Source organism: Taudactylus pleione, unplaced genomic scaffold (genome assembly GCF_031769625.1).
Source record: "Taudactylus pleione unplaced genomic scaffold, aTauple2 ptg000258l, whole genome shotgun sequence".
In the NCBI taxonomy this organism is placed as follows: Eukaryota; Metazoa; Chordata; class Amphibia; order Anura; family Myobatrachidae; genus Taudactylus; species Taudactylus pleione.
This window is the reverse complement of record NW_028284660.1, coordinates 3,168,742-3,180,886: the sequence shown is the minus strand read 5'-3', so window position 1 is coordinate 3,180,886 and position 12,145 is coordinate 3,168,742. Positions and strand designations below refer to the sequence as shown.

The window sequence follows — 12,145 nt, the reverse complement described above, 5'->3', positions numbered from 1 at the left end:
ATCATTCTATGCCTGTTATTATATAACCAGGGGATATAGGTTGACACAAATGGTGTCAAGCATCATCTTCTCACTCAGGAAGTATGGACCAATATCGATTATTTAATATCTAACATGTGCCTTTATTAGTATAGTAATTAATTAGATGTTTATTAAACTGCTTGAATCACTGGTTCACCACTCTTTGAAATAATGCGTTAATCACGTTTATTAGCTTTTAAAACAAAGACTGCTAGAGCCTATGCTGGCACAGTAATTAATTGGGTGTTTAATAGACCGCTTGAATATGTTTATTAATCACAAATTCACCACTCATTAATTCAAATTGTGCACTAATCATATTTATTAGCTTTTAAACAATATATAGTATGTATTTCTCCAGAGCATATTACAACAAAGCTCCTAGATGCCTCAGTTATTTAGGAGAATTTCAGTCAGTTAATTATAATCACATTAATTGACAACAGAATGGCACAGTGATTAATTCAGTGCTGTTAAACTGCTTAGTTATATTTATACATCACTGGTTCCCCACTGTTTACTTCATAGGACAGTCATGTTTATTAACTCTAGATAATATACATATATTTTCCCAGAGCATATTATATAAATGTTCCTGTATGCCACAGCTTTTTAAGAGGATTTCTCAGCATTCATTAATTTATTCTAATCACATTCATTGACATCAGACAAACACGTGCACTGCCACGGCACATTACATGGATGCCACAGATCATATTGGTGCTTATCATTGTGTTTTAGACATAAAACATGAGACAATATAACATTTGAGCCTCGGAGTTTGCTGCCCAACATGCATAAATTATTTAAACCATAATCGGCATGATATCATTGCATATAGTGAACGGGGCCCTTGGCATAGACCCGATGCGCATTTCGCCTGCGGCTTTATCAAGGAAGCCACCCGATGGGCGTGATTAGGGGATTTAAATACCCTTACCTTTCCTGTGTCTTCCAATCAAAGCTCCGTAGGATCAGGCATCTGAGAAATAGGAATCTTTGTCGATTACAGATTACAGATACCAGGCATGAGCAATGGATCACTGAAAAGTCGATCCTATAGCTTACAGTATGATCATAATGTTATTTTACTACTAGATTAAATGAAAGATGTAGGGAGAAGTCTTTAACAATATCCTGTATAATAGTTTGGTGTATATACATGTATATTTGTACATGGGTCTATAAATCTATATTAAAACAAGAAAAATATGTATATATTCTAAAATGTGAAATTGGTGAATGTGGAATAAATTAATAATATAATAAATATTAAATACCTATCTATTCATATATGTGTAATATGTGATATTGAAAGAAAACAAAAAGGTGAAAAATAAAATGAAATAAAATAAAATAAAAGTGAAAAATAAATAAATAAGTGAAGAATAAATGTAAGCGAGAGAATAAACAAAAATTAAATCATAAGACTCTCATGTTAAATCCTAAATGTGATCATACAGGGTGTGAAATTATGAATAAACTAAATTAAAATTGTGTGATTTAAGATTGGTTTTTAAATAAATAGGGAATAGTCTAGTTCAGTGTTGGCTAACCTTGACACTCCAGCTGTTGTGGAACTATATATCCCAGCATGCCCTGCCACAGTTTTAGCATGCCCTAATAGCAAAACTGTAGCAGTGCATGCTGGGTTATGTAGTTCCATAACAGCTGTAGTGTCAAGGTTAGCCAACACTGGTCTAGTTGCTGCCCAGGATATAAATTTCAGTTCATTGTGGGATATATATCAATCCCTGGAGTATGGTTGATTCCTAAAAAAGCAGAATAATTTATTCTTTTCATTCAGACCCCCGGGATGAACACTTCCCATCAGGAATATAAGACATGCTTCTCTTCTGAGAAGTTGTTTAGTAATTTCTCCTCCCCTACTATCTATTTTAATTCTTTCCATTGCAAATGCTTTAAGTAAATGTGTATTACTTTGGTGATGGAGTAGAAAATGTCTGGCTACTGTCGTTGGTGTCTTAAATTTCTTTTGATCAGCTTCTGCATTACGAATATTACCTACATGCTCCAGCAGTCTTTGTTTAAAAGATCTGTTGGTCATGCCCGCGTATTACAAGGACACATTAAACAATATATGACATTTCCTGAGTTACAGTTCAAGAACTCCTGAATTTGCCAAGTATGATTATATCTGTCTGAGAATTGTTTAGTGTTGATCATATGTTGGCATGCTTTACAGTGTCCACAGCTAAAAAATCCTTTAGGTGTTAGTCTATTAGTGGACTCTGTTGTATAGTGGCTGTGTACCAGAGAGTCTTTTACATTTCTAGATCTTCTCCAGCACATTTGAACCCTATCTCCAATGATGGTAGCTAGGTCTGGGTCTGCTCTTAAGACATGCCAATGACGTTGGATAATTTCTCTGATATTTTGGTTCTCTAGACAGAAGGTACCAATGAATCTTAATGGTTGTTGTACTTTGTTCCTTGCTGTTTGTTTAAGTTTAGGATGAATTAATGCCTCTTCTCTTTTTGTGTGGCCAGATGGAATGCTTTCCGCGTAGATCTTTTGCTATATCCTCTTGCTGTTAATCTCTGGTCTAGTTCTTTAGCCCTTATTTCGAAGGTTTCTTCCTCCGCACAATTCCTGCCAGTTCTTAAAAATTCTCCTTTAGGTACTCCAGATATTACCGATTTTGGATGGGAGCTAGTTGCATGCAAGATACTGTTAGTCGCTGTCTGTTTTCTATACATATCAGAGGTTAGATGACCATCTTCTTTAACTGAGATTAATAAATCTAGAAAACTCACAGCCTTTTGGGTCATCTCTGTGATAAGTCTCAAATTAAGGGTATTGGAGTTGAGAATAGTTATAAATTCCTCAAGTTTGTCTTTTTCTCCGTCCCATATTAAGAGGTCATCTATATATAGCAGCCAGAGGAGGACTTGCTGGGTGTGATGTTCATTCTCTTCTGTGAAGACATGCTCTTTTTCCCACCAACCCATGTATAAATTTGCATAGGTTGGTGTGCAAGCTGTCCCCATTGCAGTTCCCCTCTGCTGCAGATAGAAACCTCCGTTGAAGGTGAAAAAATTCCTTGTTAATATAAACTCATGGAGTTGAAGCAAGAAGATATTAAAATCAGAATGGATGTCCATGTTGAGAAAATATTCAATCTCATGTAATCCTCTGTTATGCTGAATGCTCGTATACAGGGACTCCACATCACATGTGACCAACCATGTCCCTGGTGAGATACTCAGATCTTCTATTTTCATCAAAATGTCCATGGTATCTGACATATGATGGTAGGCTTACAACATATTATCTTAAATGTTGATCAATAAAATAACTTGCCTTCTCAGTTAGATTATTGATACCAGAGACAATAGGTCTACCGGATGGTTTCAATTTGTCCTTGTGGACTTTCGGTAGCATATAAAAGGTTGCCACTTTGGGGTCCTTTGTCTCTAGGTATTCAAACTGAGTTTTGTCTATTATACCTCCATCTCTTGCTTGTTGAATCAAGTTGTTATATTGCAAATGATGGGTTAGAACTGCGCTCTGCTGTATGGGCAGATGGGATGTGAGATGTATTGTTTGTGTCTGGGTGCTGCACCTTCCTAAAAGCAGGAGTACTGGGTCCTGTGTAACGATATAATGGGGTAGAGGGTGCGGAGGGTGCGCTCGCCCTATGGGTGTAATGCTGGAGTAATAGTGTGTTGTGGTCTTTTGTGTTCGATGTTGTTTGTGGAGTGATGGGGTGTAGGGAGGGAAGGGGGTCTAATGGACTGGAGGTGGTGGGGGAGGAAATGAAGACAGAGGCAGAAATGGGGGCCAAAGGGTTTAATGGAAAAAAACAGTACTAATCCTGTTTGGTCCCAGGCACCCAGGTGGGGTGAGAGATCCACTTGGGGGTGTGTGTGGGTGGAGACTGGGAGGTGAGTGGACCCTTTTAGGGGGCTCCTTTCCGTGCAGTTCAATAGACCGGCACGTTACCCCTGCTGGACCTTTGGTCAACAGTCTTAGGATGTCTCGGGGGGAGGGGAGTGGTGGGTTGGCAGCAGGTCTGGCGGTTGTGGATGTACACCCTGGCGGCGTCCCGCGCAGGGGTATAAGTCTCGGAGTCACTTACCTACTGGTAGGATTTGTTGGTGAAAAAGGCTTGGGCTGCTGGTAGCTGGTGTTAGTTTCCTTTTGCAGATGCGATGTTGGATGGCTGTTGCGGTGTCATCGGTTGGAGGAAGCTCTGTGTGTGGTAGTGGCTTGCTGGTGCACATCACAAACGGACTCCCCCGACACAACAGACAGCGGCCCTCACACTTATACACCTAGTCACGACCTCATCCGAGCCACCCCCGTCCCCCTCACCTCATCGCCCAGCACATTAAGCACCCATTACACCCCACTGCCACACACATTTAAGACACACCCCGCCCCCCGCTTCTCTATGTTGCTATGGCTCCTGTCTGACACACATCACCGATCCGTAACATGAACACACACCTGCCCCCTACCCCCCCTCATGCTACATTTTATCCCAGCCCCCACACACATTCCTGCCTCTATAGTGACCACACCACCCCAAGACGGCACCCCTCCCCCCCCCCCTCTCCACAACAAGACCATTTACACACTACTGCACCAAACACATTCCACACACTAAGAACCTATTAGTCAACACACCAACCTTACTCCTCCTCGCCACACGTTGACACACACTTCCCCGTGTCAGTCGATTTAACCACTTGACCACACCACATATATACTTACACAACCCTGGCATTCCACACATCATACAGGTTAGCGATACTAACCACTACTCCCACCCTCACACCACACGCGGCCATCATCTAGACACCATTATACACATAACAGGAATGTCCACTACAGCACTGCCAGCTTGACATATGCCACACGCACCAGTCTTATTCCATCTCCCCCTGCCCGATCACCTAGCCACCATCCCCGGAGAGATGCCCATCCACACCTCCCCGGACCCCTGCGGTCACCCGAGCCACCAACCATCACCCTCATAATCACCCCCCCCACACACACACACACGTTTGGCCGCCTGCACCACGGGACTAAACTACCACGACAATGCTGTTTCACATCCCCACCTCCACAATAATTGCCTTACACACCCCGGTGCCCTTGACCCCCACCCTACTCGCCACATGCCCCTGCCCGCTCATTAAATCCTCCACACAGCACAAAACACTCCGCATACCTCCTCCGCCCAACGCACGCCAGAGCCAGCTGTCACCTTAACCCATGTAAACATACGGAAACCCTACACAGCACAAGATTGGCTGCCAGAACCACGTGACCACCTCCAACCAACCGCACCCGGTCTCGATCCCCATAGCAGCTGCATAATGCATTAAAGCACACCAGCCCCAGCATACACACCTACACCAGCAGAGCACACGATTGGCTGCCGACACCACATGACCGCCGCTGACCATTCACAGCCGGTCACAATCCCCATAGCAGCCACATATGCACCCAGACACGAGCTCCAGCTAACACAACCACAGCTGCACAGTAAACCATTGGCTGCCCAAACCACGTGACGTTATCACCCAACCACAGGCTTAGCCTCGCACAATCACCCACGACCTATCAGATACATGGGCCACACCCACTCTTAGCCCTGATTGGTCATCTCCACCACCTGACAAACACAGAACCCGGAAGTTCCACATTTAAACCTAACACATGCATAGCCACACTTCTTACCTCCTTGAAGAGCAGAGCCCCTGCCGAAACGCGTTGGAGACCCCCTACATTCTGACACCACAGCCAGCTTACACCAGAGATCTTCATTCCTGCGGAGAACTCGGTCGAGCCTTGCTGCTTCCAGAACCCTCTCTACCCACCACCCGCAGGGCCACGCTGGGCATCGCACCTAGCAAAGCCCTTCGCACCCCTCTTGATCACCACTCCACCTGCTAGACCCAGGCGACCACGCACCGCCCCCTGGGAGCAACCAACACCAGCTCCACTCACAGCTGTTCGTCCAGCAGCAATCCCTAAGCGATCCACACCAGCAGGCACCCACCAGGCAGTGGGAACAGAACGCCAGCAACGCGGTGCACCAAGCCCCACAGTGCACCAGCAAGCCACTACCACACACAGAGCTTCCTCCAACCGCTGACATCGCAACAGCCATCCAACACCGCATCTGCAAAAGGAAACTAACACCAGCTACCAGCAGCCCAAGCCTTTTTCACCAACAAATCCTACCGGTAGGTAAGTGACTCCGAGACTTATACCCCTGCGCGGGATGCCGCCAGGGTGTACATCCACAACCGCCAGACCCGCTGCCAACCCACCACTCCCTTCCCCCCGAGACATCCTAAGACTGTTGACCAAAGGTCCAGCAGGGGTAACGTGCCGGTCTATTGAACTGCACGGAAAGGAGCCCCCTAAAAGGGTCCACTCACCTCCCCAGTCTCCACCCACACACACCCCCAAGTGGATCGCTCACCCCACCTGGGTGCCTGGGACCAAACAGGATTAGTACTGTTTTTTTTCCATTAAACCCTTTGGCCCCCATTTCTGCCTCTGTCTTCATTTCCTCCCCCACCACCTCCAGTCCATTAGACCCCCTTCCCTCCCTACACCCCATCACCACAAACAACATCGAACACAAAAGACCACAACACACTATTACTCAAGTTGTTATATTGTTTCAGAAAATCAATTGTAGGATTACATGTTAACTTTTTGTAACAATGAGAATTCAAAAGTTGATTTTCTGCCTCCTTAACGTACATTTCTCTGGGCCACAGGACTATATTTCCACCCTTGTCGGATGATTTTACCAGGACATCTGGCCATTTCTGTATATCATTGAGAGCATTTTGTTCTTCTTTACTGATGTTGCGTTTCATCCTATCTTTTTTCATAACTAGCTGATCTAGATCTTGCGACACTAAATCCATAAATATTCTGATATGTGGATTACTATTAATATCAGGAAAAAACATTGATTTCTTCTTTAAGAACGGTTTATCACAAGGTCTTATCTGGGAGCCAGGTGTATCATTACTATTCTGTAGTTCAATTAAGGTCTCCAAGGCATCTATTTCTTCGGTGGTATCAAAATTATATGGAGTATGGAATAGTTCTTCACTAGTATGTAATTCAGTATTTTGAGAGTTACTACTGTGGTTTCCAGGAAAATCTTCTTTATTTAAAAAGAACTTTTTGAGAAACAATTTCCTCGCAAAAAGATGTATATCTTTCTCCCATTCAAATCTATTCATGGTTTGCGTTGGGGAATAAAATAAGCCTTTACTTAAAATTCTTTTTTGTGGATCTGTAACTCCATTTGTTCCTCCATTAATATCTTTTCCTGTATATTTTGGGTTTCTCCCATCTTCCTCCAGTATTCCGCGTTCTTAAATTTCTTCCTCCCTCTCCTGTTTGTTGTCAATGAGATATAAATAAATAAGTCAACAAGGACTTTGGACAGTACAATATTTAATATTGTTTTGAGCCACATGTATATTTAAAAGAGACCTCACATTCAGAACAACACAAACGCATAAACTCTGTCTGCAGACATAAATATTGACTTGTAGACAGGAGAATCTGCCCAAACAAGTGACACGACCCTTGGCATATCATTTTAATTCTTAATTCTTTCTTTAATCTTTATTTTTAATACTTCGCCGTCCACGAATCTTCTGAGGGATTATATAACATTTTAATATAATTAATAAAAGTAAATTTTTAGGAATTTATTACCAATTACTCGACCAGTGCACCTTCATACTACCCCTTTTTCATCTTTTTTTGCTTTCATGAGCTCTGTGATCCAATGCCGTAAAATGTACAAACCAGATATATTTGATGAAGCAGCTTTAAGTAATTGACTTTTGGGTCCCATGCCAGGTAAGATGGACTCGTATTATGAATGCCAATGTCAATTCTTTTATTTATTATAGTCCAAAATAGGTGACATCATTAAGGTTTGCCGCTGCTTCTGTAGAAAGATAAAATTCTTGTAACTTTCTAGATCAAAACCAGTGTAGTAATATAGTTAAAGAAGGAAAGAATATAATCCTGGCGCTAGGTGAGTGGTATTTAAACACACATATAAATAAAGCATCTGCCTGCCTGAAAAGAGGGGTGCCAATTCTCAATAAAGTCAACGCAGTTAGACCAAACACACAGGTGGTGCTGCTATATGTGTAATAAAAAGCATAAAATAAACAATCTATAACTATACATATAGTGCTATAAACAGAGTAAATACTCCCAGGAGTGTGGTACACATCATGAATTACATGATAAAAAATTGTTACACACCAGACCTAAATATAAAATCACTAAGGTGTTACACCAAAGAGAATGGTCAATCTTTAAAGATACAATGATATTGACTGTAATGTTTCAGTCTCTTGAAATATATTAGTGTAGCCAAATCGTATCATCTGATACACCAATAATAACTGCAGCTCTCGAATAAGTGTCAATGCTGAATCATATAGAACGTAGAGACTCTAAATGTTTCTCATAAGCCTCTACACGGTTAAACAGTTGGAAGGAAATATATGTAAAACGTGGAGACGCTACATTTGTCTCGTCAGTCTCTAAATGATATATAGTGTCCCAGGTGATAATTTGCTGTGTAGTAGTGTAGATGTAAATAGTTACAGTCAGGGAACTTTAGATATAACTTATACGGACAGTGTCCTGCAGCAGTAGCTCACCGGGACCAATGATGCAGACGTCTGCTTTCGGCCCCCGTCATGATTCCTGTATGCGGCGTAGTCACCTCCAGATGCCTTTGTTAAACGTAGGTGCAACTTTGTTAGGCAGTCAGCAGAGCTGAGATGATCTGAGAGCTGCTGTAAATCAGGTTTTGCTGATGCAGTAAGGGTCAGCCAAAATTGCAATCGCATAGAGCGTCTGGGGTGCAGGGGGAATCCGTGGACTTCAACGCGTTTCTCTGCACACGGCAGCTTGTTCAAGAAGCGGAGATTCCCTTCTGTATCCTGGGAGGGATTAAATACCTCCTCCACATCGGTTTAATTAGTTTTCAATTACCCTTCAGTCAGGATGCCCTTTGTACCCATACACCTACTGATCCAAAGATCTTTTCTTAACCAGTAAAATACACAATAATGTGCTATAAATATAAGATAGTAACTTGCTATACAGACAGATCAGAATTCGAAACCAAAGAAACATAGAGTTTCCAATAAAGCACAAATAAAATATAATCAATGTATATTGGCAGACAAATTAGACCTATAAACGGGATAGAATAATAAAGTATTTAATAGAAGTATACCAAAAATTATATAAGCGTAGATATAAATGATAGAGAATATATATGTAGATGTGGTATATGAGCACATAGGTACACACCTACCCGTATATATAAAAAAGAACATGCATAGAGAACAATAGAACTATACCAAAGAGCCAGTCTAAGTATAAATAAGTATATCTGATATCATACCCCAATTACCGAAAGATGATATAGAAAATGTTTCATATAAATTCCAAATCTAGACCGTGAAGTTTAAGAGAATGCGTTCTCAAAATCCATGCAACCTCTTGTCTACATAAAATTCTAAAACTATCTCCACCCCTACACGTCTTGGGTATCACCTCCAACCCATTTAGCTTTAAACCTGTTGGGTCACCAGAATGTAACTCCACAAAATGTTTGGAAACGCTGTGTTTAAGAAATCTGTTTAAAATATTTATTCTGTGTTCCATAAATCTGGATTTTAGGGTGCGTATTTTCCATCCTATATAATAAAGCCCACATGGGCAAATCAATAGGTATATAACATTTTGGGAGTTGCAATTTATATGGGTATCAATGGAGAATTCAGTTTTCGATATTGCGGAGTATACTTTTCTTATGTTATTTGAAGCAAACCGACATGTGGTGCATCGATTAGAATTGCACCTAAAAAATCCATATATATGTAGCACTTTATACACTTTTAATTATAACCTCCTACTTATGTAGGACTTAACACATAGGCCTTTCTTTATTATCCTCTAACCTTCACTCTAAATATCACACTAGTGTGATGCCATGGGGGGTGGTTCTGCTGGGTTGGCCTGGGGGGTCCGTGCCCTGTAATTGTTCCATAGTAGTGCTGGGACCTGCCTGATGGAGGTCACCTGGATATGGTGGGCAGGCCCATAATTATGGCCATTATTATGTTAAGAACCTCTCGGATGCAATTTAGCAGTATTATTAGGTTCAGCATAGTTAGTGTGCACTTGCATTTGTTTCTGATTTTATATTTGTCTGGTGTGTAACAACTTTTTATCTAATACATGTTGTGTACCACACTCCCTGGAGTATCTGTTTATGTCATTATAAATAAATTTATATTTATAGATTGTTTATTTTATGCTTTTTATTACACATATACAGTAGCAGTGCCACCTGTGTGTATTGTCTATCTGCGTAGAAATATAGTTAACAATTAATTTTACTAAAAAATAAAATAATTAAAAAAAATGAAGTTTACATACTGCCTGGGGCGGATTACCCACTAGGCAATGTAGACAGTCGCCTTTGGCACAGTGGTTTTAGAGACCAGCATGCCTTGTTTTGTTGGAAAGAGGGTTTCCCAATATACCAGTTTTTTATCGTTTTATTGTTGTTTTTTTAAAGGTTAAAAAGAAAAGTCAGACTTGGCTGATGTAGCCCCACCAGATTAGATTTGCCTTGAAACAATGTGTTTCAAGGCAAATCTAATCTGGTGGGGCTACATCACCAAAGTCTGACTTTGTAGGCTATAACAATTTTTGCAGTAAGACTTATTGGAAGGCAGAATTATGACACTGTATAAATTGGCGTTATTAAGACTATAAAATCTTAGTCCATCCACTGTGAGAATTGTTCAAATAATTCTGTACATTACAGTAATGTGGATAAAAGATAGCCAAGGCCCAAATTAAGAGCGCCATGAACGTGTTAAGATTCGTATCCGATTAGGCACCTATGTTTATTCTGCCACCGTTTGTGCCATCACACAAAGGGGCTATTCGTTTGCCAAAACTTCATTAAACTTTGCTTTGCTCTCAGGAACCATTAAATAATTGTGTCATCAAGTGGGGAAAGTGTACAGCTTCAAAGAGCTCCTATCATGAGTTTTGTCCTCTCATAGGAGAACCTTCTAACACCTTCCATGACATCAGGGGCCTGCTGTCTACACACAAAGAAAACAGGTTTCTGTGTAATCTATAGCGTAGAGGAATTACAATGTTTTTTAATGGGATGCTGTCAGTATCTGGACTGCGGGGGTTCCGGTGCTCAGAATGCCGGCTCCAGCATCCTGACACTTGTCAGAATTCCAAAGCCGGAATCCCGTAGGGAAGTAGCAGGGTTGGGGGGGGAGGGTTAAGGGTTAGGCCCTAGAGGAAGGTTAGGTTTGGGCAATAGGGGGGAGGTTAGGTTTAGGCAATAGGGGGGAGGTTAGGGTTAGGCACTGGGGAGGGTTAGGGTAGGGAGAGGGGAGGGTTAGAATACTGACCTACAATCTGATGCCGGAATCCCGTAACCGTTCCCTTTAAAGGACCTTGTAACAGTGTGCTCAGATGTAAGACCTTTCCTAATTTGGAGCTGCAAACTGTGCTATTTTTTTGCCAGTCCCAACATTAGTTTATATAAATTAACTGTATATTTATATTCTGAACTTAACATTTTTTTTTTACTGATTTTGCAATATTTTGCTGTTTTGTATCTTTCATTTTTTGTAAGCACTATATAATTTTTTTATATTAAATCTAAAATGTGAATGTTTTTGACTATTTGCCTCTGAGTATAGGATAAATAATTGCTAGGCCTGGCAAACTGTTGAATGCTATACTGCAAAAGCATTTAACCCTTTGAGTACTATCGAGAATTGTTGTGGATGTGAGAATACTGTTTAGTGATATTTTAGCCAATCTGTTACTGAGTGACTGAGACTGAGAACTGAGTTATTGATGGAACCTTGCTGAGCTATTACAACAGTAGTGTTTCTAGCAGAGTCTTGTCCCCATCTACCCTGGTTTGGCTCTACTAGTCACAGAAATTAACGAGTCCCTGGATCTTCAGTCACAAGGCGGGATGGACTTTACGGCAGTCACAAGGCGGGATGGACTTTACGGCAGTCACAAG

General features: G+C 41.4%; 1 protein-coding gene across 2 annotated transcripts in view; it reads left to right on the top strand.

The window, feature by feature from the left end:
- Nucleotides 1-12,145, top strand: part of LOC148514814 (uncharacterized) — a 77,460-nt gene that overhangs the window by 43,442 nt on the left and 21,873 nt on the right. The window lies entirely within an intron of this gene.